Source organism: Pogona vitticeps, chromosome 1 (genome assembly GCF_051106095.1).
Source record: "Pogona vitticeps strain Pit_001003342236 chromosome 1, PviZW2.1, whole genome shotgun sequence".
NCBI classification, from domain to species: Eukaryota; Metazoa; Chordata; class Lepidosauria; order Squamata; family Agamidae; genus Pogona; species Pogona vitticeps.
Window position 1 is genome coordinate 47,491,670 of NC_135783.1, and position 27,003 is coordinate 47,518,672.

The following is a 27,003-nucleotide window of genomic DNA, read 5'->3' on the forward strand; positions in this document are numbered from 1 at the left end:
TCATCCTATGTACACCATGCAGCAATTTCCAAATTGAGGCCTGTGTTTTCTCTTGACCTGTCAATTGTTAATTCTAAAATTTAGTCTCATTTCTCTTCGGTATCAATGCCACAACACTCTCCCTGATTTGGTTTTTGTTTTCTGTTTTGATCAAACGGGGGGGGGGCTTTTTGTAGGAGAAACGAAAAAGTCTCAGTAAACCAAGAGAGAGAGAGAGAGAGAGAGAGAGAGAATCTAGATTCGTAGCACCTTTAAGACTAAACTTTTTTGTGAAATGAATTTTGGGGCACCTAAATGCTGATTAAGTTATATTTGGCATAAACTTGTATGGATGGTAGCCCCCTTTTTTCGACACAAAAGTTCGTTTGCTCAACTACTGACAACCCCCCCCTTCCCCCAGGTCACCCGCTTTCTCCTCTCTTGTTGCTTGAGGATCAGTCCTCCTCCCAGCACCGAAGCTTCTGGCGGCAGCTTCGCCGTCTTTAAACTAGGTGGCAGTGGCGACTTAATTTTTATGAATGAACCAGCAGCGGCCGAGGGAGGAGACGGGCGCGTGAGCCGCCCCCCCCCCCCGCAATTCCCGCTCCGTCGGTGGCGGCACCACCCCCTGAAATTAGCATAAGGGCGGGGGAGGTTTACATGTCATTCTGCACGTTGCCTCTCAATGATCCAGGCAGTTAACCGGCCTTGGCAGCCGCCCAGCGAGTCAGCTGCTTCCGAATGGCGGAGGAAGGAGGCCGGGCCAAGGCCGAGCCGAGCGCCGAGTCGGAGGCGCCGGTTTTAAGGTGTCCCCGCGGCTCGGGCAGCGTCCTTTGGAAAGGACGGGAGCGAGGCGGCGCCAGGGCCGCGGGGCCAGAGAGGCAGCGCTCCATAGCTCCCAATTACAAGCCTTGGACGGATTTTTATTTTATTTTATTTCTGCGTTTATAGTACTCATATTACACCGCCTCGTTTCTTTCTTGTCGCAGTCGGGCAGCATACCGTTTCGTTCTGCTCTGAAAATGCAAACGTTTTCCTATGTACACACCAGCCTGTCACTATGACCACACATTGTGAGTAATTGCAGCAAATCTGACTCGCAGAAACGTTGGGAGATAAGCAATAACATGTTTAGCCATAGGTTAAAAATGCAACACGTACAGCTTTTTCTGAGAGGTGGAACTCAACACCTGTTGAGTATCTGCCTGTTCCATATCGTAAAGGACTATGTGGTGCCTGTGGTTAGAGTGTGACTGGGGCCGGACTGGCTGTGGAAGACTTATTTTTATCCTTTCTTCTTTAAAAAAACTTGAACTGCAGGTTCAGTTCCCCCACCTGGGCCCTGAGATGTACTGGCTGATTGTGGGCCAGTTCCTTTCTGACCAACTTTGCAAGGTGGTTGTGAGGAGAAGCAAAGAAGGTGCCCGAGGGGGGGGGGAGGGTAGGATTATACAGTATTAAACTAATAAAATTAAAATATACGGGGGAGGGGTTTGCTGGGGAGAAGAAAGTTCCCTCCTATCAGTACAGTGGTTGTGAAGAGCATGGGGGGGGGCAGGTCTCTTTTACACTGTCAGGTTGTAATAAATGGCTATATTGATCAGAACAGCAAGAAGACCTTAAAGATGAGTCACCGACTGGTAAAGTCACTCTTTTTGCAGCACAACTCCCAGAATCCTAGAACTAAAATCCTGCTGGTTGTGGGATTGAGAGAGTTCCTGGTCCAGAAATGTATCATGCCTAAACTTGGGGATGAGGCCCCTTCCATCTTTCCAAAATTACTCCCTGCCTTTTATCTGTTCTTTACTTCAATATGAAATGTAGGTCTCTGAGCACACATACTTTCAGGATGACTTAGTTATTATTTACCACCCTCTCTATATAAGATGCTTTTCTGTAGGTGGAATCGAGGGGCAATGAAAAGAGTGTTCCTCCCATTCTCTTTATAGATGTATTTTTGGGTAGAATTTATACATATAGAATGGTTAAAACTGGTGTTAGAGGTTATGAGTAAGGAGCCATGTAGTAGATTTTCTTTTAAAAAATAAAATACCACAAATAACACAGATCTAAAAATACCAAGATCAACCATAAAACAATGTTTGACTGCTGAAGAGTAATTTAAACAGCTACCTACTAGCTGAACTTCATGCAAAAGACACGTACTTACAATGAAAGAATCATAAGACCAGGACTTTGTTTTGAGTACCAAAGCTGAACTGAACTCATGGGCTTTCCACATATAAAAATCCACTTGTGGTCACCCTGACCTCATCCCATTGCCTTTTTCATTTTAGCTCTATAATTTGAGGTCAGGAGAGTCATTTTATTGTTGCCACTATCCAACAAATTGGGAGTCAGAAGCCCTTGTGGAGTTGCCTCTCCAGAGAGCTACCAGGAGATGCTGCTCTGTCATCTGTTCACTCTTATTCACAGACTCATTAATTCATATTCAGATTGCTTGGGGGGGGCTCCCTGACCCTGGTGTTCAGATGTGCTGGAATACATCTCCCCAATAATCTCCAGGCATATTTGTGGTTCCAGCCCAGCATATCTGGATAGGACTAGAGTCAGAGAGGCCTGTAAAGGTTAATCCTTCCATTATTATCTGTGGTTGGAGAAGAATCTAGTTTGTTATTGAAAATAAACTGTTTGGCCCTTTAAGTGCAAAAAACATCCTCCAGCTTTTACTATGTTCATCCTTACATTCTTTTCTTATAGATGATGCACTAAGATGGAGAAACGTCCCCAACTGTATCAAAGGAGTGAAGTGAACCAAATTTTCCTTTTCCCTTCATCACAGGAGCTCTGGAAAACTTGATTCTTAGGTTCTTCCTCTGTATAAGTTGTCTGGCCCTTAGCACTTAAATGGTCAGTTATCACCTTTCCCAACAAGCTGTAAATCTCCAGTGGCTTGGTTTCCACTAATTCAATTCACTAGCAGGCCAGGAAGGAGTAATAAAACTTACACTGAACACATCTGGCTAACTTGGCAGTCTCAAATTGGACATTTGGTTTTCCTTGTCTAGTGGGTGGTCTGGTGGGCCAGAAGATTCTTCTGGGAACAGTGGCAGCATGTCCTTTCCTTTGTGGAAAGCTTTCTTGTTAATATGCTTCACACAATCTGTATTTTGATTATGGCAGAAGAAAAGGTTCTGGCTGTATGTGGTTCTTCCTTTTCAGTGGCACAGATAGGAGTAGAATAAAAAAGAATTTTTTTGACAATGTGGTATAAATACACCTTTGCTGCATTCTGAATTACTTGTATTCAAGGCAAGAGATGTGCAGTACTCTGTAGTTAAAACATGATCCAGCATGATTAGAGTATAGCTGTCTTCATCCTAAGCAGGGCCAGCTTTAGCATTAAACAGAGTGAGGTGGCCACCTCAGTGGCAAATGCTAAGACGTAGGAAACAATGCAAAGCAAAGCAAAACGTACTGCTCATATACTGCCCCATAGTACTTAAAACACTCTCTGGAAGTTTACAAGTTAATTATACAGGCTATACATTGTCCCCTAGCAAGCTGGGCACTCATTTTACAGACCTTACAAGATAGAAGGCTGAGTGAACCTTGACTGGTTACCTGGGATTAAACTCCGGGTTGTGAGTAGAGTTTTTGCTGCAGTACAGTGATTTATCCCCTGCACCAAGAAGCTCTTCTGGTGTTGTTGGAAGACAGAAGTGTGTTTGCACTCAAGTACAGTGTTAGATACATCTTGCCACCGGTATTGAAAAAAGATTTGTTTGGCATCCAGCTGGCCTTTTTCTACATGAAATTAGAAAGGGAAGAGTGCCATCTTGCTTTTTTGCTTCATGCTAGAAAACACTTTGCAAAATATCCGGCAAAATATCCAGGAAGAAACTGTGGATCTAAATTGTTAGTCCCAGTTAGCACAGATCCATTGAGCCAGTGGGATTTATATGAGTGTTAGCTTACCACCCAGCAGTTCATTGAATGCATACATTCTAGTTGGGATTGTAACTGGATTTAGGCCATGACACCTTTTTCTGTTGATACTCCTGTTGCCTGGAGATCAACAGTTACTCCAACCTTCCATGGCTTTGGATAACAGAATTTGCAATAAACCTGCTGAGCAAAGAACACAGAAAGTAGAAATTTCATTATTTTAAGTTGTGATAAACTAAAGCAACAGAATACAGAAAAAACGTTTTGGAATAGATTTTTTAGGCATCCTTCAGTCTTGAGAGACTATGGTAACGTGCTCTATATGGAGGACTTAGAACAGCATCTAGTGTGGCTGAGAAGGCCAATTCGAGAGTGAAAACCTGTCCCCTGTCCAGCCCCCTGATTTTGCTGGTTTCGGGACTGCCTCTTTGCCTCGGCCTGCTGGACAAGTATCTCTTCAAAATGAAAGAGGCCATGCTGCACCAGCTGCCTCCAGGCTGAATGCTCAGATGTCAAGGTTTTCCCATCTGTTGAGGGCCATTCCTAAGGCATTCAGATTCCGCTTGCAGATATCCTTATATCGCAGGCGTGGTTTCCCTCTGAGGTGCTTTCCCTGCACTAATTCTCCATACAGGAGATCTTTTGGAGTCTGTCCATCAACCATTCTAACAACATGCCCAAGCCAACATACATGCTATAAATTCCACCTCGTTCTAGGACTGCTCTATTTGGAACTTTGTCCTGCCAAGTGATACAAAAAATGCGTCTGAGACAAAGCATATGGAACATGTTCAGCTTCTTCTCCTGCCGTGCACAAAGGCTCCAGGACTCACTGCAGTAGAAGATTGTGCTCTGGACACAGGCTCTATAGACCTGGATCTTGGTATATGCCGTCAGCTTCTTATTAAGCCATACTCTCTCTATGAGTCTAGAGAACATGGTAGCTGCTTTGCCTATGTGTTTATCCAGCTCGCCATCTAGGGAGAGAGATATCATTGAGCCAAGGTACACGAAATCATGAGCAACCTCCAGTTCTTGTGCGGAGATGGTAATAGAGGGGGGTGAGTCCACACCCTGGCCCATGACTTGTGTTTTCTTCAGGCTGATTGTTAATCCAAAGTATTGGCAGGCCTTGCTAAAGCAATTCGTGAGTTGTTGGAGCTGTTCAGCAGAGTGGGCAACAACAGCTGCATCATCGGTGAAGAGGAAGTCCTGTATGCATTTTAGCTGGACTTTGGTCTTCACTCTCAATCTAGAGGGATTAAAGAGATTTCCATCTGATCTAGTCCAGAGATAGACACCCTCTGTTGCAGTTCCAAAGGTGTGCTTCAGCATGACAGCAAAATATACCAAACAGGGTCGGCGTGAGGACACAGCCCTGTTTCACTACGGTTTGGATGTCAAAGGGATCTGATGTTGAGTCATCAAAAATGACAATGCCCTTCATTTCATCATGAAAGGACCTGATGATGTTAAGGAGTCGAGGTGGACATTCAATCTTGGGAAGTATTTTACAAAAGCCGTCCCTGCTAACCAAATCGAAGGCCTTTGTGAGATCTATGAAGGCCACAAAGAGTGGCCGTCATTGTTCCCTACATTTCTCCTGCAATTGTCCGAGGGAAAATACCATGTCAGTGGTGGATCTATTAGCTCGAAATCCACACTGTGATTCTGGATAGATTCTGTCTGCAAGCACCTGGAGTCTCTTCAGCACAACACGGGCAAGCAGCTTCCCTACAACGCTGAGAAGCGAGATGCCACAGTACTTATAGCAGTAGCCCCTGTCTCCTTTGTTCTTATACAATGTGACAATGTTTGCAACCTTCATGTCCTGTGGTACTCCACCTTCCTTCCAACAAAGACAAAATATTTCATACAGCTCGGTGGTGATTATCTCTTTACAGCACTTCAGCACTTCAGCAGGGATGTTATCCTTTCCAGGTGCCTTGCTGGAGGCGAGGGAATCCAAGGCCACTTTTATTTCTGCTAAAGTTGATTCTCTGTCCAACTCTTTCAAGACAGGCAGGCACTCAATGTTATTTAGTGCCTCTTTGGTTACTACATTCTCTCTGGAATATAGCTCAGAGTAGTGCTGCATGTTTAGCCTTGAGAAAAGAAGACTGAGGGGAGATGTGATAGCACTTTTCAAATACTTGAAAGGTAGTCATACAGAGGAGGGGCAGGTTCCATGCCCAACCATCCCAGAGTGCATGATGCATATTAATTGGCTCAAGTTAAAGGAAACCACATTTCAGCTGACTATCAACTGTTAGGGGTAGTACAACTACGGAACCAATTACTTCGGGAGGCAATGAGCACTCAAATGCTGGAGGCATTCAAGATTAGACAACCATCAATCAGATCTGCTTCAATATGGATTCCTGCATTGAGCAGGGGGTTAGACTCAATGGCCTTATAGGCTTCTTCCAATTCCATTATTCTATGAGTCAATGAACTCTTGGACGATTATCTGGTTTGAGTTGCCTATAGCTAAGGGTAGGGGTTGTGATGGTGCCACTCCCAACTTTAGCCCACTGGAATTGCCAAGCCTTGCTCTGACCCTGTGGAGACTGCAGCAAATGTCAGGGCAGCTGGCCCAGACCCTGATCCATCAGAAGTGCTGGAAACTGAAGTGCCAAAGGAGCACCAGAGGCAGCAGCGAGAAGGAATGGGGAGACCAGGGCAGTGGTGAGCAATCTGTACTATAAACCTTCCCTGAAGGATGTGGTTGGCTTAGGGCTCTGCTGAAGACCTGACACCACTAATAGATTGTGCTAAACTTGAGTTTGAGCAGAAACTGGACTTGGCAGAGGGCTAGTGAGACCAACTCAGTGCAGCAAACAGGCAAGATAGGGTACACTTGGTGCCCAGTCCTTCCTTGTACTTTGTTTCCAATATTAGTGTTGATGCTTACGTATAAAGCCCTAAACAGCTTAGGGCCTCGATACTTGGCGGAACGCCTACTTCCACCAAGTTCTACCCGTGTCACTCGCGCGAGTCAGGAGGTGAGGCTGAGGAGCCTAACGCTGAGGGAGGCCCGGAAAGAAAAGACAAGAAATCGGGCCTTCTCGGTGGCTCCTCGCCTCTGGAATAACCTTCCCCCTGACATTCGCGCGGCTCCCTTGCTCGGTATTTTTAAAAAACAATTAAAAACACTGACGTTTCGGCAGGCCTTCCCCTCAGCCAACTCCTGATCTTCCCTCTTTTTCCTCTCTCCTAGTGTCTGTTCCATCTCGTCCAAAGTTTCTCCCCTTATTTAAAATTGTTTTAATTATATTGTATTACGTTTGTTGTAAGCCGCCTAGAGTGGTCTTAAGTGACTAGATAGGCAGGATATAAATAAAATAAAATAAAATAAATAAAAATTTCTAGTTCTAGTAGCCATAGGAGTCTGGATTTTATGGAAGCCATGACTAAGGAGGGTCTCCCTGCCATTTCCACTCGAGGGCTATGAGGCGGTGTTCATGGAAGGCTTTTGTTTTGATTTTGATATGAAGGTTGTCTCCAGTTTTGAGCTCCTTTCCTTTTACACTGTAAAGTGACACAGAGTTTGGGGAGAGCTGTCCACCTCCACCATAACACTGGTCGGTAGTTAGACTCTGCAAATTGTAATGCAAATAAATTCCCCCCTCAATGTATGGCCAAAATGTGGGTTGAATATATCAATAGACAATAGCACCATTAGGCCACATTGTCTTTTGCGGAGCTTCACTAGTGGATGTGCAGTATAATGCATCTGTATATATGAATGGGTACATTGATATTTTATATCATTATCACCATCATTTAGAAATTTCTGTAACTGTTTCCATTTGCCAGATCTGCAAAGAGTTAACAATCCTGAAAGATTAAAGTCCGCAAAATATCATCAAATCAAGTAATAAAACAATAGAACTGTGACAAAACAGTAAAATATATAATTAAAATGACTAGGGTCAATTAAGGAAGCCATGGCTTTTAATGTGCAAGATCTGAAACAGGGCTTCTCATGATAAGAACTTTTGGAGGTCATCAGTATATAGTAGATCACTACTGTAAGTTCAAAATAACTTGAAGGCACATAGCAACAACACTGCAAGCTGTCATAACCTCTAATGTGGGATATACTTTGTGATGTGCAGCAAGTAGGAAGTGGAAGGAGAGAAGGCAGCCCATGAAAAGTGAAAGCATCTATCTCTTCAAAGCTGGGGTAAATTGGAATTGTTATCGAAAAAGACGTGCTAAATCTCTTGTTACTCGAAAGGGAAGACTGCTTGTCACCCTGCCAAAAGCATGTGCTCTGAGTGATCAGCGTCTTGGCATGGAATAAGCAGAGATTAGAGGATGAAGGACCAAAGGGAGAGGAGGAGGTCATCCCATCAGGGGGAATTATTGCTCTGTCAAAAAGCCCAGTGAATACAGGGCAAGAGCCACCTTAAAAGCCTTTCCAGCAGTCCATCCATATGACCAAATGAGACAGCATTCAATGCAAAATGTTTCATCTCCCATATTCTATAGCCAAGGCAACCTTAACAAAGAACCATGTGCTCTCAGATTTCCCTTCAGACTTTTCTGTGCTGCAGCTGGGTCTGAAGGTTCCCCCCTCCTCTGTCTTTAATAATTATGTCATTATTGCAACTCCTTTCATTCTGAGAGAAGAGAGGCGAGGTGATGCCAGTGCAAAAGAATGGGCATTTAAACAGAACCCAGATTGAACAAGTAGTGTGTGCCCAGAACAAGAAGCCTTTTTATATTGCATATGAACTTATACATGATTCCATTCAGCATATTCTCTTCTCAGTTGGAGCTGCATGCAGAGAATCAGGCATTCAGAGTCATGGGACTGACATCACTGACATTTCCCTGTTTTCATGCAAAGCCTTCCCTGAGTTTGGGTTAAATGAATCTGCAATCGCAAGTGGGAATGCACAGTCTTGATTTGTTTCACGCAAAGAATAGGCCATTTGGGGGTTATTTTAAAATCTGGCTTTTCTTGATTACCGCCGTCTGCTCCAATATATATACATTGCAAGATGTATGCTGTGCATTTTTCACAACAGACTGGCTGTTTAAAGGGCTCTTCTATTGTCCTGCTGTGGCAGCCTCCTCACTCTGTCTGTCCCTCTTGGAATGAACAAAAGAATCAAATGAGAGCATTCTTAGACAATCAACCTTTCAGTTCATTGCTGCACTGATAAAGTGGTCCACCTTAAACTCAAGCCTGAAAATAAGTATAAATCCATAATGATACATGCCTTGCACCTGTAAGCATGGCTAGCTTGGAGTTACTTTTTTGGATTATGTCCCAGAATCTCCTAGCCACATTGGTCATTGGCTATAGTGCCTGGGCAAAGGCTGGGAGATGTGCTTCCCAAAAGTATCTTGCATGAAAGAGAGGGGTACCAAACAGTAAATGCTTGCAGTCTGTGCTCTATGCTTTCACAGCTTATGAAAGAGGCAGCTGAAGCGTAACTACTCTTGTGAATCCCTAATGCATTAGAAGCAGGGCTGATCAAAGACATTCTGCAGCCTGAGCAAAAGGGAAGGTTGCTGCTCCTTCACATTCCATGTACAGAAACTAATTGAATGGGCAGATGAATCTTCCTTCACATCTATAAAAGGGATAGAATCATCCATTTAACTTTAAGGCAGCAAACTAGTTTAGGGGACCACAGAACCCTAATTTTTCTCCTCCCACAGCTTGTGGCTTCCAGCTTGTGGCTTCTGCCTAGTATCTACTGCCTCACTCTGTCTAACAGTAGGACTGGCCCCACTTGGAGCTAGAGGAGGCTGTTCAAAAGCAGGAAACCTATCAGGTTCTGCAATATCTGTTGAGAAGAAGCCAGAGATGGGAAGCCTCACTCTTTTTTTTTAACGGCAACACAGCAAACATGACCACTGCCATTCAGGCTTAAGGATCCTGGGAGCTGCAGTCAAAAGAAAAGAAAAAAAAAAGCAACGTTTCCCACGTTTGGAAGGTCAGTCAGATGAACTTTGGAAAGCATTAAACTGAAACAAATGGATGTATAGAAAGAAACAGAAAAGAAGTAGGGTCAGCCCAAGAGGTTTTGCTGCCTGAGGCCAGTGTCCCCTTTCCTAAATCCATTCCATGCAGACAGTCCAGTCAGACTGGAAGCTCAATTTCAACATTAACACTGGCAAAAGGGCAGCATCCTGCACCAATAATGAGAAGAGCCACTTAGATGGCTCTGGAGAAAATAGCTCAGAGGTTTAGGTGTGGAGCCAGATGAGAGTTCAGTTCTCTACTGTGCCTCCTTGATAGGGGCTGGACTCAGTGATCCGTAGGGTGCCTTCCAGCTCTGCAGTTCTAGGATTGTTGTTATTTTTTATTTAAAATGCAGTCTCTGCTGCCACTACTGGAGTCCTCAGCACACACATGATGGTAAAACAGCCATCAGAAGTCATTTAGTTTGAGTCAGAGTACAGAAAATAAAGCGTAAAGCCAATCACTCCAACTGCCATCCAAACTCTTGCCTGCCAAAAAGGTAACTCATAACTTTTGGCACCATTTCCCTTTACATTGCAAATCAAGAAGTTTCTTTCCCACAGCCGTCCGACAGTGTTTCATGTGAAAATTCTGGGAACATTGTATGAATCAATATAAACTACAGGGAGATTAGGCAGGATTTTTGAAGTGGATATCGGATCCCTCTCCTCTCTTCACATGCAGCATGAATCTGCATTTTTTCCACAGATGCAACATGTTGTGTTAAACCAATCTTCTTGTCCCCATCCATGCCAGGCAAAACCACATATTTTTATCCAGGAAGCTTAAGATTATACAAGATTAGAGCTGCCCCCTTTTCTTACTGGTTTGCTTGTTCTTTCCCTTTCTTCTAAATCCTGCATCATGACATCACAGTCAGTTCCCATGGAAATACGGATAAGGTCACAAACAGCTACTTATTAATTTGATTATTTATTTCTTAGAGGTGGTTTTAATACCACCCCTTCTGTTCCCATTCCAGAAAAGTTTATAGGACGATATAAAATGATCAAGATGCAACTGTAAACAACACATAATAAAGGCTCCACAACATCAAGAAACCAGCATTAAACAAGCAGCACGTTACACTGAGATTGGGAACAGACTCAGTGCAGTTGGTAAAGTCCAGACATAGTATGACAGTGGTGCCAAGGGTAACTTTGTATAGAGGATTAAATAGCAAGAGAAGGCCAGTTCCAAACTGTCATTATTTGATGTAATTTTACTTCTCCTCCCATTTTCATATACACACAGATAGGCATATACACCACCTCTAGACTATCCTTATCTTCTGATTCTTGTGATCTTGCATTGTCTGCCTGACTCATTTCACAGGGCAGAAGCTGCTGTTGCTGCACAGAGATCCAGTCTGGTTGTCCTCATTTAACTTCAGGCATCCAGTGATATCATACCCTATCATATTGTACATGGGTTGCATTTCATTCTCAGAGAACCTGGCAGTGCTGCTATGCTTAGTGGTTTAGTGGCAAGACCACTATAAACCACTCCATCATAAGATATCTGTATCACTAAACCAGTTCAGATGAATACCTCTCAGAGAGGTTTGGCTAGAACTAACAATGGATTTATCTCAGCACCTGCTTAACACTTGCTATTCATTCAGGTTTAGGAGTCTCGATCGCTACAGCTTGGTTTTACTTTATTGGATTCTGGGATCTTAAGTTGTGGCTTATGGCACTATGTTATAGTTTTTTAAACCTTTTCTATTGACTGTATCCCAGTCTAAGATCTTTTTATATAGGATGGGTTAGGAATATTTCAATAAATAAAAAATGTGTCATTTTTGCATTACAAGAGGAACAGATAGTGGTCTTACCTGTCACTTCCTGTAGCCCCCTGTGTATTTTCTCATGTTGTTAATGTATTTTTGGAGAATTGTTCTGCATCAGATTCTTGGAACAGCCCTAGCTAAAACCAGAACAACAGCTGCAGTTTCACTTCTAGCCAATGTGTCTCCTTTTCCAGTGCATAAGTATCACCTTTTTCAATCTCCACATGTAAAGTTATGTGTGCCACATCTTCTCTGACCAATTAACTTGGAGGATCATATTAGTGGTGGCTGCTGGAATAATTTTGCTGCCTCAGCCTGGGTTCCTGGAATCATGATTAGTAGCAGAGAAAATGTAGAATGACTGAAAGACTCATTTAGGAAGTCTGAGATTTTATGCCAGTGGTTTTCAAGTGTCTGCCAGGGAACCTGGAGCTTCTTGGAATTTTCTCAGAGTTTCTTCTTGAGAACATTGATAATAGGAGGTAAATTCTCTTGAAGTCCATCTGACTAATGTTCACTCATTTTAAAATAGTAATTTTTCCAAGCTCTGCAAAAGAGGACTTTTGAGAAAGATAAAGTGCAGAATACCTCTGACTAGGAGTTAGAAAGCATTTTATTCCTTTAAAATATTTTGACCCCACAGACAATATTTAAAAGTTAAAAACAGTAAGTATAACATATATTACAAAGGAACCAAACAACTAGCACACTAAAACGGTAAAGAAAATCAACATCAAAGACTCATTAAAATCAACAAGGCATAAAATCCATTTAAAACCCCTCTCATTCAGCCAGTCACTAAGAGAAAGCCTGCCTGAAGAGAAAGGTCCTCACTGCTTGTGGAAGGACAGCAATGATGGGGCCAATCTGGCCTCTAGTGGGATGGAATTTCAGAGTCTGGAAGCAGTGACAGAGGAAGCTCTTTCCTCCTTCCTCACCAAGCACATCTGTGAGGGTGGAGGAACCAGGAAAATTGTATATATCCTTTTCCTTTGTAACAGATCTTCCATTGTAAAGAAAAATAACAGAAGAAGCAGTGGGGGGTGGAACACAGTTAAAAATGGGAGATTATGTTGTTTGAAGCCCCTTGAAAATGAAGTGAGTAAAAACCTCATCTGGAACCAGTCATCTCATTATACAAAATAAATATATAACTCGGTAGATCTCATTTGTTGCCTTACATGTAAACTGACTATGCACTTTTGCACATTTCAGAATCTCTTATAACAAAAAGGAATTCTTTAACAGGTGGGTTAAGAAGGTTCTTGGAAATCTACACATCTGCCATTCAAATCTGGAATGAGAGGCCTGCATGAAGCAAAAAACCTGCTTAAACAGAATTGAGGATTCCCATGATTGTACACTAAGCCACAGTATTATGTTTTGCTCTTCAGTGTCATATGACTTCTACAGTGATGGACATTCAGTTGTAGAGGATTTTGTGATTATCCAAGAGAAAAAGCTCCTTGAATCTCTCTGCCCTGACCTGTAATAAGAGCCTGATACACAGTCTCCTGCTCAAGGTCAAGTTTGGAAAAGTTACTTTGGACTACAGTTCCCAGACTCCTAGACCTATAGCTGAAAAAGTAACTTCTCCAGGCCCTGTCAAATTGTATCTATTTGACAACCTCACAGAAGAGGATGAATCAGAATAAATAATATCTTGCAGACTCATGTTTTCTTATGTACATGATTTCTGGTAATTTGTAAATTATTGTTGCCTTGGCCAGCATTAGGTACATTAGGTACTCCTTATTTGAATACAGTGAGTCGAGCAGAGATGTCTAGCACTCCGTCTTGCCCAGTAACTTTCGACACCTTTCAGCCTGAAAGGTGCCCAGTAACTTTCGACACCTTTCACCTTTCATGAAAGGAACATTGGGGACGGGCCTATAATTGCCAATCTTGTCCGCCGCCATATTAAGTTTCTTTCTAATGGGCCCAATGAGTGTCTCCTTGAGGGCAGATGGAAACCTGCCCTCAAGGAAAGACTCATTTATTATTGCTGTGGCCCATTCTGTTGCTTTCGGCCTGGCTGCTTTGATTAGCCAGGCCGGGCAATGGTCAAGGGAGGAGGTGGTGGCTTGACAGCCGTCAAGCCTGATTCTGTAATCAAGGTGCTTGACCGCTGTCAAGCCACCACCTCCTCCCTTGACCATTGCCCGGCCTGGCTAATCAAAGCAGCCAGGCCGAAAGCAACAGAATGGGCCACAGCAATAATAAATGAGTCTTTCCTTGAGGGCAGGTTTCCATCTGCCCTCAAGGAGACACTCATTGGGCCCATTAGAAAGAAACTTAATATGGCGGCGGACAAGATTGGCAATTATAGGCCCGTCCCCAATGTTCCTTTCATGAGCAAAGTGGTCGAGAGGTTGGTCACTGATCAGCTTCAGGCCCACTTGGATGAGAGATGCCCTGGATCCATTCCAGTCAGGCTTCAGGCTGCGCCACAATTCAGAAACGGCATTGGTCGCCCTGTACGATGACCTGTTGAGGGAGGCTGACAGGCAAAGTGTCTCTGTTGGTCCTCCTCGACATCTCGGCGGCCTTTGATACCGTTGACCACGGTATCCTTCTGGGGAGGCTCTCTGAGTTGGGAATTGGTGGCTTGGCGTTAGCCTGGCTCCGTTCCTTCCTGGAGAACTGACCCCAGAGAGTACAGCTTGGGGAGAGTGTCTCAGCCCCATGGAATCTCAATTGTGGGGTCCCACAGGGGTTGATTATCTCCCCAATGCTGTTTAACATCTATATGAGACCGCTGGGTGGGGTCATCAGAGGGGGTGGAGCCTTGTGTCATCAGTATGCTGATGACACCCAGCTTTACATCTCCTTTTCACCAACTGCAGGTGATGCTGTCCTGTCCCTCCAGCATTGCCTGGGGGCCGTACTGCAGTGGATGCAGGAAAATGGGCTGAGGCTGAACCCAGACAAGATGGAAGTTCTGAGGGTGGGCGCCCTTGGGGTTGGTGGCCTGGGTGGCTCACATTTGGGGGGGTGACCCTGGCTGCTAAAAATGGGGTTTGCAGCCTGGGGGTACACCTGGACCCGACGCTCACCATGGAAACCCAATTGATGTCGGTAGTTCGCACCGCCTTTTTCCACCTTTGGTGGATTTCCCGGCTGCGACCCTACCTTGACATGGGGGCGCTCACTATCTTGGTACATGTGCTTGTAATCTCAAGACTAGACCACTGTAACACGCTCTACATGGGGCTACCTTTGAGGCTGATGCGGAAACTTCAGGTGGTGCAGAATGTAGCGGTCAGACTAGCTAATGCCTGTCAACTACTGGAGTGAGAAAACACCAACATATTTCTCCTGTTCTGGCCAAACTGCACTGGCTGCCCATCCGTTTCCGCATTGACTTCAAAGTTCTAATGCTTACCTATAAGGCCCTAAACAGTTTAGGACCTCGATACTTGGTGGAGCACCTGCTCACACCAAGATCTACTCGGATCACTCGCATGAGTCAGGAGGTGAGGCTGAGGAGCCTGACGCCGAGGGAGGCCCAGAGGGAAAAGACATGAAGCCGGGCCTTCTCGGCGGTGGCTCCTCGCCTTTGGAACAACCTTCCTCCGGAAATGCGCAAGGCCTCAACGCTGGGTACTTTCAAATGGCAACTGAAAATATGGATGTACATCCAAGCCTTCCCTCTTGTCAACTACTGATTGCTTTGCTTTGCTATTATTTATTTATTCCTGCACTATCTGTTATTGTTGTATGCTAATGTTTTTATGTTTTTTTAATTGTTTTTGACATTCTGTAAGCTGTCCAGAGTGGTAGAATATACCAGATGGGCAGGATATAAATCAAACAAATAAAATAATAATAAATAAATACACAGCAGCATATGCCATATATTTAGTTTCTATTTAAAAACAATTCCCCTGAGTTGAGCTGTGCTCAGATATTCCAGCTAGAAGATAAATAATTACACCTATTTTGATATTTTGCTAGAAATAGACCTTGGTAGTTACATTTTTGAAAGATTTTTCACACCTAACTTTCTTGGAAGGATGAATATTCAGTGTCTTGAGACATATTATTTGTCATTACAAAAATGGTGGAAAAAATGACCCTTTAAGAAAACAATCCATGATTTACATCCACCAGTTGTTGTTTTTTAAGTGATATCTTTGAAAGGCAAACTCATCTTCTTGGCAAGAGCAATTGTGCTGGGCTCCATAGCTAATACAGCATAACTTCATCAGGAGATACTCAGCTGTACACCGTTCAAATCATCAGGTGTTCCTTGGTCAAACATTAAATCTGAGACTTTGTGGTCAGTGACATTTTAGTCCCTAACTGTAGGGATACAAATGTTCTTTGTGGCATCTAGAAGCCACTTTCTCTTGACAATTAACACAAACACTTTGAATCTCACAAATCATTGAGGATTTCTGAACTGCATCATTCAAGTTTGGTTCTTCAGCTATAAATGTTCAGATCTTTTAACATGTTGTTTCTTGGGTATCTGTAATATAGAATTCATTCCCTTTGAAATCAATGTAACAGTGCTTATTCACATCAACTAAGGATCTGACCCTTAAACTGTAGCCATGTACAACAATTCTTTCCTTTTCCACCCTTGAACAACAAACTGATTTAGGATTGTGCAGAAAGTTAATAGCTGGCTGAATAGCTCAGTGAGGTAGGTATCTGCAGAACCAGGAGAGTTTAATTTCCCACTCTGCTTCCAAGGGGAGAAACCAGCCCGTGTGGCCTTGGGCAAGCTGCACAGTCCCAGGGTGCCTCTAGAAGAACAGAATGGTAAACCACTTATGAGTATTCTCTATCTAGAAAACCCTGAAAAGAGTCACCATAATTCAGTATTTACTTGATAGAACAAATTATTATTGACCATTCATGAGCCTAAAACTCCTACATCTCAGGAAGTTAACATTTGCTATTAATAACTTTTTTCACTGCTAACATTTATGCCAAAAATATAATCCAATTGTATATCAAAGGAAAAAGATTACTTGTGACATTTCCTCTCATTTTCCCTTCATTTCTATGATTTCTAATGATGGAGCCAGGGGGGTGCCAATGTTCAGAATCTTATAGCAACTTTTGATTATTCACCTTAATGCAAAGAATCAATGTGTCGTCCTGATTTTGTTTCTTCACAGAACATATTTGAGATTGTATTATTGGAGAATGCATTGTATCACAGGAAAATAAAACATCTAATACTTCCATGAGAAAGCTACTGCAGAAAGGAGAAATTACTTCTGAACAAGAAGCAGTTTGCTTGAGAATGGCAGTGCGAGTCTGTGGAGGTACAATCCTGGCCTGTGTGTTTACCTTTTCACAAAGAATGGATGGCTTCCACATACATCTTAATGTCTTGGCACAAACAACACTTTCTCCTATCTATCTTCCTTGGATTTCCATTTGATTAATGAAGAAAACATTCTCATAGATACATGTGGAAGGTTAAGACCATTAGTTAAGTGCAGGACTAAAGGCCAATATACAAGGACTTCTGACAATCCCGAGAAGCCCGTAAGAAGTATTTTCTAAAGTTTTCTATACTAAGATGTTCTGCAGAAAATACCATGACTCTGATAGAAACTGAGGCAATTGTAGCAGTGTCATTCTTGTGGTATGAAGACTGAAAAATGTAACGTCAGTTATCCCCCAATTGTTCAGTAGGTCTTATGGAAGTGCAATGTGTATAGGCATCTGTGTTGGCATATAGCTGGCTGGTGACTGATTTTATTTTCAGATTGATGTTTTCTGTTGGGATGTAGCTTACAAAACATGGGCATTTTTATTTTTTATGTTTCATGGCAGAAAGTGAGTAGGAATTAAAGTGAGGAGGAATTAAAGAACCTTGTAAGGAATTAAAGTGAGGAGGAATTAAAGAACCTTGTAATGAGAGTGAAAGAGGAGAGTGCAAAAAACGGTCTGAAGCTCAACATCAAAAAAACTAAGATCATGGCCACTAGTCCCATCACCTCCTGGCAAATAGAAGGGGAAGATATGGAGGCAGTGACAGACTTTACTTTCTTGGGCTCCCTGATCACTGCAGATGGTGACAGCAGCCATGAAATTAAAAGACGCCTGCTTCTTGGGAGGAAATTGATGACAAACCTTGACAGCATCTTAAAAACCAGAGACATCACCTTGCCAACAAAAGTACACATAGTCAAAGCTATGGTTTCTCCTGTAGTGCTGTATGGAAGTGAGAGCTGGACCATAAAGAAAGCTGACTGCCTGATGCTTTTAAATTGTGGTGCTGGAAGAGGCTCTTGAGAGTCCCATGGACTGCAAGGAGAACAAACCTATCCATTCTAAAGAAAATCAAACCTGACTGCTCACTGAAAGGACAGATCCTGAAGCTGAGGCTCCGATACTTCATGAGAGGAGAAGACTCCCTGGAAAAGATCCTGATGCTGGGAAAGTGTGAAGGCAAGAGGAGAAGGGGACGACAGAGGTTGAGACGGTTGGACAGTGTCACTGAAGTGACCAACATGAATTTGACCCAACTCTGGGAGGCAGTGGAAGACAGGAGGGCCTGGCATGCTCTGGTCCATGGGGTCACGAAGAGTTGGACACGACTAAATGACTAAACAACAACAATTGTTAACAAACTGATAAAAAGTGTTAAAAATTTTTTGTATCCAACCCAGACAGACATAAATGGATTAAATTTTTGAACTCATGAATGAAATGTTTAGGCTTCTTCTAGTGATATTCCAGTCTCTGACAGAATTTAAGCATATAAACACATCCATGGCTTAAATCCAATTCTTATTCTCAACTAGTTGAATAAGCTGCTAAATGACATGACTCAATGGGTCTATCATAGCTGGAACCAGCAATTGGGTTTTCGCTGTAATTCCAAAGGGCCACCCACATGTATCAGTCCTTTCTTCAGTTTGGGCAAGTCTGCCTTGCTCTTGGGATTGATAAAAGAAGTCACTTTCACCAGAGTACTGTATGCATCACTCAGTTAGACTCACTGGTCTTCTGGGTCGACAGAGCTCATCATCTATCAGAACTCATGTCAATTCTCAGATAACAGGATTTCCAAATTCAATGTGGTCACACTTCTTCCTTCAGTCCAACTTAAAAACAAGACTGAAAGGAACAGCTCATATAAATCAGTATACACACACACATACACAGTCTAAAACTTCCGGCAATGCTCAGTCATCTGGTGATGCTTCTAGCTCTTAAGCTCTTCATGTAGATCTGGCTGCATGAGTCATAAGCCATAACTGGCCTTCCTCCATCTGCTCCATTTGGTATCAATTTGTGCCTGGAAAAGAGCATTTCCAGTTCCCAGCTGTGCAGGCTATCCTGCCAGGACAGTGCTGATTAGGTTTGCAGCTGTGCTAAGCTTTCTCTGCTCTTCTTGCATTTGACTCTTGTTCTAGGACTGAAGGAGCAAACAAGAGGGTGGGAAGATAAAGATACAAAGGCTAGTAAAGGAGGAGCAAGGCCTAGCGGGAGGAGTGTGCCATATCTTAAGTGCCATTATTTCCATCTTGCATGTATTACTATGTCATCCTCCTCATCTTGTATTCGCCAATTAAAAGAAGAAGAGAAATCCTTCCAACATCGCGAATCTTTCTCTGCTCATTTACACATTTGCTCTATTGGTGATATCAATAATTCATTGCTCATCTGAGGTAGTTATACAGAAGATATGAGGTAGTTATCCAGAAGAACTTTGAATCACTGTAGGAATGTTTCAAGTATTTATTTTTTAAAATCAAAATACTAGGCCACCTGGTTTTTTTTTAAATACGGCAGGTATTTTATTAAATTCCTGGATTGTTTCTAGTTACATACTGAGAAATATGAAATGTCAAGAGATGATTTTCAGCAAAGACAGCAAACAAATTGTAAATACTTGCTACAGGAAAAATTTTTTTTTTACATTCAGGCAAAGGTCTGTCTTATGATTTTGAGATTAATATTATAGAGCTGTAGAATGACTTCAGAAGATACTGATAAAAAGATGGGAAACTGAAGAAAAAACAAATATTTTATCAAAGCAGACAATTCAGTTGAAAAGGAATCTAAAATATGCTGCTTTAGGTTTTGAGTCAACTGTCATTATTATTGCTAGATATGGAACATATGTCTCTCTACTAGACCTCTTTGTAGAAATGAGTTGATGAGTAATGCCTAATTAATATAGCCAACAGGAATTACTATTTGACTATTCCGATATTATGGACTTTCATACATCCAGAGGAATGTTTTGCACCATGAATCTATTGATGGCATAGGAAGAGTTCGAGATAGCACGAAACAACTAGAAGAGGTAAGTTCAATACATATTACTATCAAAGATAATGATAAGCCCCTACCAATGGCTTATATTTTTAACAATTATTCTATATAACTCTGCAATTGTGTTTGATGAACAGCTATTGTTATATCTGTGTGGAACTGTGTTGTCATGAAATACATGGCATTCCTAATTAGGCAAAATAGGAAAAAAGCTTAATATCTTATTTCAGTATTTGCAAACTGTAGGAAACAGCTGCTTGGCTGGCCAACAAGGACCAGCCTTAGGGGATCATATCACGTCAGTTTTAAACAACTTTGCCAGCTATTGATCTGCTTCTCTACACAATTCAAAGTGCTAGTAAAGTCTTTACAACTTAGGACTCAGGGATCCCAGAACCATTTTCTGTTTTGTTGGTACACTTTAATATATTTAAAAATTATCACATCTGCTTTACGTTTGTACTTGCTACTCAGGGAATGTGTAGCTAACCTACCTATACACAATATTTAGGGGGATTTCTACAACAAATCCACTGTGTTACTTCAACCTTGCCTGTTATATGATCTTAGACACAAACACAGGGTGAGCCCACTTATAATAGTTTCACATGAATATTCACAAGTCCAAGGGACAGCCAAATTTTATCTTGAGGAAAGTAAGAAAAAGGGCCTAAAACTGCAACTTTGTTTTCATCATGTATGATTCTTTGTTTTTAATTAATGTTCCTAGCTTAACAAAAATTGGTTGAAGAAAAGACATGGCCTTACCTTTATACTGTACATGAGAGAGAAGGTGAGCATTGTAAACGTTATATTCAGGTATCACTTGGACTTTCAATACTGCCGTAAAAAGATATTGGACTGCGCCGAAATGGACAGACTAACACTGAAAATCAAAGGAAATATTATCAAACATGGGACTTATTCTATCAATGGTTAGAAGGATGTTGTATAGATTAGGAGGGTAATGTGTGTAGCAGTTGTTTTACAAATGATTATAAGCTGTACCCTGGTGACACGATGTTAAATCAATATGGATGGATTTTAATAATAATAATAATAATAATAATAATAATAATAATAATAATAATAATAATAATAATAATAATAATAATAATAATACTGCCGTAAAATGTCGGCCTAATTTCTAACATTCTGTGCTATTTTTAGAATGGTTCTGGAAAGGACAATGGAACTGGAACAGAACAACAGAAACCTCACAAAAATATTCAGTTACTATGCAGAGGAATATCCAGGGCCTCCTTCCTAATATTTAACCAATTACAACAGTGCTGAATTTGTCCAGGAACTGAGAGTTAATAGAAGAAAATGGAGCACCCTGTACTCTTAAATCATACTGAAGTTTCTGATTTTAGCCACTGTTGGCACATGTTATACACATGGGCAGTTAGCATGACCCAATGTTCTCACCTGATTCATATGTTTGTTTTTAAAAGCAATTATACCCTATCTTGGAAGTTTGCAACTGCACTTTTGGAAATGCAGTCCTGACAGTGTGGCCATCAACAATAAATGACATAGAACACAAGACAACCAAATTCAGCAAACCATTCATCTGCTCAAAGTTCCGACATGAAATATAATAATAATAACCATGTGCCATGATGTCAATTCTGACACGGTGATCCTTTTCCAGGTAGGGATTACTCAGAAGTGGTTTATCATTCATTTTTTTGGGAGCACCCTGGGACTGTGCAGTTTGGCCAACTCCACACAAGCTGGCTCTTCTGAGATGCACTATGGGGAATCAAACTCCCAACATTTTGGTTCTGCAGCTAAATACCTAACTCACTTAGTTATCCAGCAAGCTTACATAAAATATGGGCCAATTTTAAAAACAACACATTCTTCAGCAATTAGGAATGCCCAATCCTTTAAGAAGCTCATTGATTTTAAAACTGCTTACAAAAAATAACCTGAAATAAACTAAGTTTTAAAAATCCATTGAAAATATGGTGGCATTGAACATGCATCCTTTTTGGGAATGAAATTCTAGAGTCTGGCTACCAATCAAAGACATCTTATTTGTGAACCTATAAAACTAGCTTCAGAGTCAGATGTTAATGCCCAGGGTGGTTTCTGATACTGCAGTAAAGATCCAAGCTCATAAACACATGAGAAACAGAGCCAGCACATTAAAATCACAATCAATAAAACAAGAGAAAGGAATTAATACAGCAAGGATTTGGTATGGCATAAACCAAATAAACAAATCAGATAAAATAGTCTCAATAGAATTTCTGTAAGATGTGAGAGATAGCTTATTTTCTGTATCTCTTAAACAGCTATTACAAAGGAAAATTACAGTGGACACACAATAGAAATCAAGGAAGGATACACAATACATTTATTAATTATGAGCCCACATTATGATCACATTAAGAAAAAGCAAAAGAGATGCAAGCAAAATCATGATTTTGTTCCAAAAGATCAGGGTCACATCAGGACATTTTAATACATTCTCAGGGAATGGCTGGTATAGAGATCAGTACTTTAGCAGCTGTGAGCTGCAAAGAATCAAAGGGGCTTATAATAGTGTGGTGCAGATTCCCAAGGCATTTTGCCAACAGAGACAGATAAACCAAGTGGAAACTATAATACAATAACACAATATTTTGCCCACCCCTTAATTATATCCTAAATATCTGTCCCCACATGGCTCTGATGGTTCCAAAATATTTTATAAACTAGAGAAAAGCTGTGCACCTCTAAAGATATTTTCCTTTTCTCTCCTGCAGTACTTATTCACAGCTGGAAATGTGCTTAAGCATAGGGAAGAGATATTAGTTCCTGGACACATTACAGCCATAAACGCATGATAAAATTTGTACATAACACCCTCCAAACTCAGATGCTTTTAATTACTCTTTTTGAGGCCAGAAGCCTCAAAAAGACATATCATGACCTCCCACACAGTCTTCTACTGGATTGATCTCACTATTGTTGTACTAAATTAATACAATTTTATCAACTTAGGAAGGGTCCCTGCCATGTATTCTAACTCTTCTTCCAGGACTGTTACCTCACTTAGGCTGTGACGACACTGTCAAGGTGATTAGGAGTGGCTTGATTTGCAATCTATTTTACGCTTCTATTTGGATCAGGTGACCACACAGGGACTGCAGATTGTTTGAGTGCCAGTGTCCATAAAGGCCCCTCAATCCAATGTGGTTTGATCTGCACAACACCCCACCTTCCTCTGATATTGGTCTGCTGTAGTTCAACAGAGTCGTTTTGACTTCATATAAATGTTTAGCCTTTTTTTTGGTCTGTGCAGAGGTGATCTAGTGTTAAACTAACATATCAATGCAGTTATAAGGCAATATAGTGCTAAACCCCATAGTTTGCTAGAACACACACACTAAAACAATACTTCAGGGTGACTAGGGAGAAAGATTGCAGGAGTGGGTGTTCCTGCTCTCCAAAACATCACACCCAGCTTAGTGATCAATCACATTTGCCAAAAAGAACACCAATTATGCTGGTTTTGCCATTATTTGGATCATTTCAAAATTTTCTGTTCACATGATGCACAGTTAATGTTGATTCATATACCCCGGCAATTGGTTTACTTCCTCCTTGCCGGGAGGGTTGTTTTAAAATGTTCCAATCATGTATTGCTTCATTCTTTATTGTTTTAGCACATCTCAACATATATATAAAAGGGATATTGATAAATCACTGGTACCAGCCACCACAGTCATTGCCACAAAACAACATGCATTGCTCAGAAATAGACAGCCTTCCCCTCTCCCTTACAGGTAAAAGAGGGCTGGAGCAGAGAAAGGAATATTTTCTGGTTTGAATTGTAAAGAAAGGGGCATTGTATTAACATATTCTCTCTCTTTTTTTAAAAAAAAACCCTGCTCTTCAGAATACTTTGCAAGTCTTTGAAAACCTGCTTCCTCCTCCTGACATTATTCAAAAGAGAAAAGAAAAATGAAAGCCAAGAACTGGAGAGGCAGAGACATGCAGGGAAATTAGGAAAAAGGGACAAGTGAGTAAAGGAAGGAAAAAGAGAGGAGGGGGAAGCTTGTACTGCTATAAGGATATATCACTTTTGTAATTTAAAAAAAGGACAAGGGGGGGGCTGACTGCCCCAATCAATAGTACGGAAAATGAATCAATACAAAATTAGAAAGCAGTGTAATAAACATAATGGTTCAAACACAAAGAAATGTAGCAATGCATTTTGAAACAATGTAAAAACTCCTGTGGATATACTTACCATGTAACCACTGGGAAAAATATGTATTGTTACAAGAGAGAGATGAAAAGAATCAGTGAAACTGGGATTCTTTTCCTACATGTGATTTAGCCCTTAATATGTCACCAGAATAGTAGATATAAGCTGGGTGTGATGTTTCAGACATCCCCCTCTGTCTTTCTGGAGAATGAAGCAACTGATCACATGGGGAAAAAACTGTTCAAATTGCTCTAACCTGAAAAAAGCAGCAGCCACCACCAGCAGGGAAAATTGCTTTGGAAGCAAAAAGGGCTGGGCATTCATCTTTGTGTCATGTGATATGTCTACAAAAATTCAAATGCACCCATTTTACTTCTGCAGGAAATCCTGTACTGTACTCTTTACCTGCATAGTACCAGCCTTAAACATATATCACTTCCACTTTCATTCCACCATTGCTGTATTTTATGCACAGCTAGCATATGCCTGCTTTCCCTATATATTCACATAAATTTTTTTTAAAAAAGAGATCATCCTTCTTGCTTAGAATTTCTATACCAAACATAGCAGTCACATACTACAAACACTAGATGATGAAATTCTTAGGAGAAAGCATGCTCTGTTTTAAAATTCATCCTGGGAGTATGTAGGAAGAAATCATATGTGCATGTGTACAAGATATGTGAATGCTTACCACAAGGTTTGACAGAGAGGATACTAAGAACACTGCCAAAGGAAATGTCACACTTTAATGCATTTTCTGCAGCATTTCTGTATGGAAGATGTACATTACTCTGTTAAAAATGTTCACATAAGTGTCATCTTCATTTTGTGCTGGGACTGAATGCAGCCTTCATATTCCACAGACATCCCAATCAAAGACATACATCACCACCACATATCAGGAACACCTCGGATGTTTAGTTTGGTACATCCCCTGTACTAACCTACCAGATATGCCACAAACAATGCAGGTGACAATTATTTTTGCTATAGCTACACCAGTGTAGTAACATCTCTTTCAGTAAATACGTAAGAGAGCAAACCTTCAGTCTAAAACAACTATGAACGGCCATGGAATGGCTGAGGCCAAACAGATGTTCATGGTGACTGTTCCAAGTGTTCAGGAACAAATATTTGCTTTTAATACAGTACATACAAGAAATATGATTATTGTGCAAAAGGGGTTGGGACAAGAATAGTGCAATTATGTTAGCTATGTACCCAGAGCTTGGAAAATTTACTCTTTTTTAGGTCTACAGATCTCAGAATCTGGGAATGTAGTACAAAAAAAAGTTTTCAATTTCTGACAGAATGATTTGAGCATATTTTGAAAATAAGAGTTAGCTGGTAACTAGTTGGAAGACCTCAGGACTGCATCTATGCACATGATACAATACACATTTGTTTGCAAGGAGCTCAGCAAAGATCCTTAATAAGATGCTTCATAGTGTTGTGTCAGATAGTAATGGCAGAAAAATGGCTCTGAAAAAAGAGAGGCAATCCTTTTCCTTTCCAGCTGTATAGTACCTGATTATTCCTTTCCCCTTGGTGAATAATGGAGGAGCTGGACACAGGATTTTAATTAGGAAATGTATGGGGTAAAGGCTTATCTTTCGTCTTGCAGAGCCCTAATTACAATCCTAACACGTCACCTACCCCACCACCTTGTTCCTATTAGCATTTTTACAGCATATCAAATTTTGATTTCCAGTGGCAATTTCCATTGTCTGGCCACAGGAAACGAAGAGCATCGAGGCTAAGATGCCTTGTGTCTGATACTCCGAACCTGACCCAGCGCCCTTCAAATATGCTGGGCTGTAACTCCCGTTATTCCCAGCCAATTTGCAAGGGATGGTAGTCTTAACATCCCTGCTGGGCGCCTGACTTCGGGAAGGCTGCAAGGGGCTGTTCAAGATCGCCGGCAGGGCACGGGACGAACTCCCGAACAACTTCTACCAGGGCACCCAAACTGTGCCAGCTTCTGGGACGCGCCACGGTTTCACACCCGCCTCCTCCGCCCCCCCCCCCCGGGCCAGAACAGGCGAGACGCGGTGGCAGATCCGAGATAGGATCTCCCGGTGGTTTGTAGGGCTTTTGCCCTTGAAAGCCGCCGCAGAAACGAGCCTGGCGGGAAGGTCGCTCCCATTTTGGACCGGAGCCCTGGCAACAGGACGCCAGCCGCTTTCAGCAGCAGCTCCTCCTTCTCGGAGAGGGGCAATTCCCGGGAAGAGAGAACTCTTGTGGTTTGCTGGGGGAATTTAAGAGCAGAAACGCTCTTCCGATTTTTAAGGGTTGGGAAAGTCGTGGCTGGAACAGGGAAGGAGGGTGGGAGCTCCACCTCAATAATTGGCAAGGTGGGGCGCGCCACACCCCGTTCTGGTCCCGAGCCGCCCTCAGGTACGAGGCAGAAAGGGAGGAACAAAGCGCCTTCCTCCACACGGAGCACACATGGTTACAGACGGGAGAAACGGTTCAAAAAAAGAGGGAAAGCAAAGAACACCCGCACTCCCTTCCTCCCCAGAGGATAATGAGGCCCATCCCAGCCAAGCACGCCGGTCTGGCGGTTCCGGGGCTGCCCCGTGCTTCAGACGGCGCTCCCTTTCCCCCGTTGGGGCGGCTGAGGCGCCGCCGCCTCCGCCACCTGCTTTCCGAGCTCTCTCTCCGAGCCCGGCTTGCGGCACCTTTTCCGAAACCGCCGCACCAGCTGCTTCCCGCCCTGCGGCCCGAACAGGCCCCTCCCCTCCCCTCCCTTCTCCGCCCACCTGGGACACCAGGGCTCTCCCTCGCTCGCTCCCGCCTCGCCGGCTGCAAGTGCGGACTCGCGACTTCGCACGTAGCGAATGGTGGCGGCCTCCCTTCCCCCCCCCCGCCCTC

General features: G+C 42.3%; 2 long non-coding RNA genes across 2 annotated transcripts; one reads left to right on the plus strand and one right to left on the minus strand.

Moving 5' to 3' along the window:
• Positions 1 to 736: 736 nt before the first annotated feature.
• Positions 737 to 10,621, plus strand: LOC144585846 (uncharacterized). Its single transcript, XR_013540430.1, has 2 exons — positions 737 to 1,052; positions 2,701 to 10,621. It is a non-coding gene; the product is annotated as an uncharacterized LOC144585846 (long non-coding RNA).
• Positions 10,622 to 19,413: 8,792 nt separating this feature from the next.
• On the minus strand, positions 19,414 to 26,989 carry LOC144585844 (uncharacterized). The gene is made up of 3 exons (XR_013540428.1): positions 26,892 to 26,989; positions 20,688 to 20,805; positions 19,414 to 19,649 (listed from the first exon to the last, which is right to left on the minus strand). It is a non-coding gene; the product is annotated as an uncharacterized LOC144585844 (long non-coding RNA).
• Between the last annotated feature and the right edge of the window lie 14 nt (positions 26,990 to 27,003).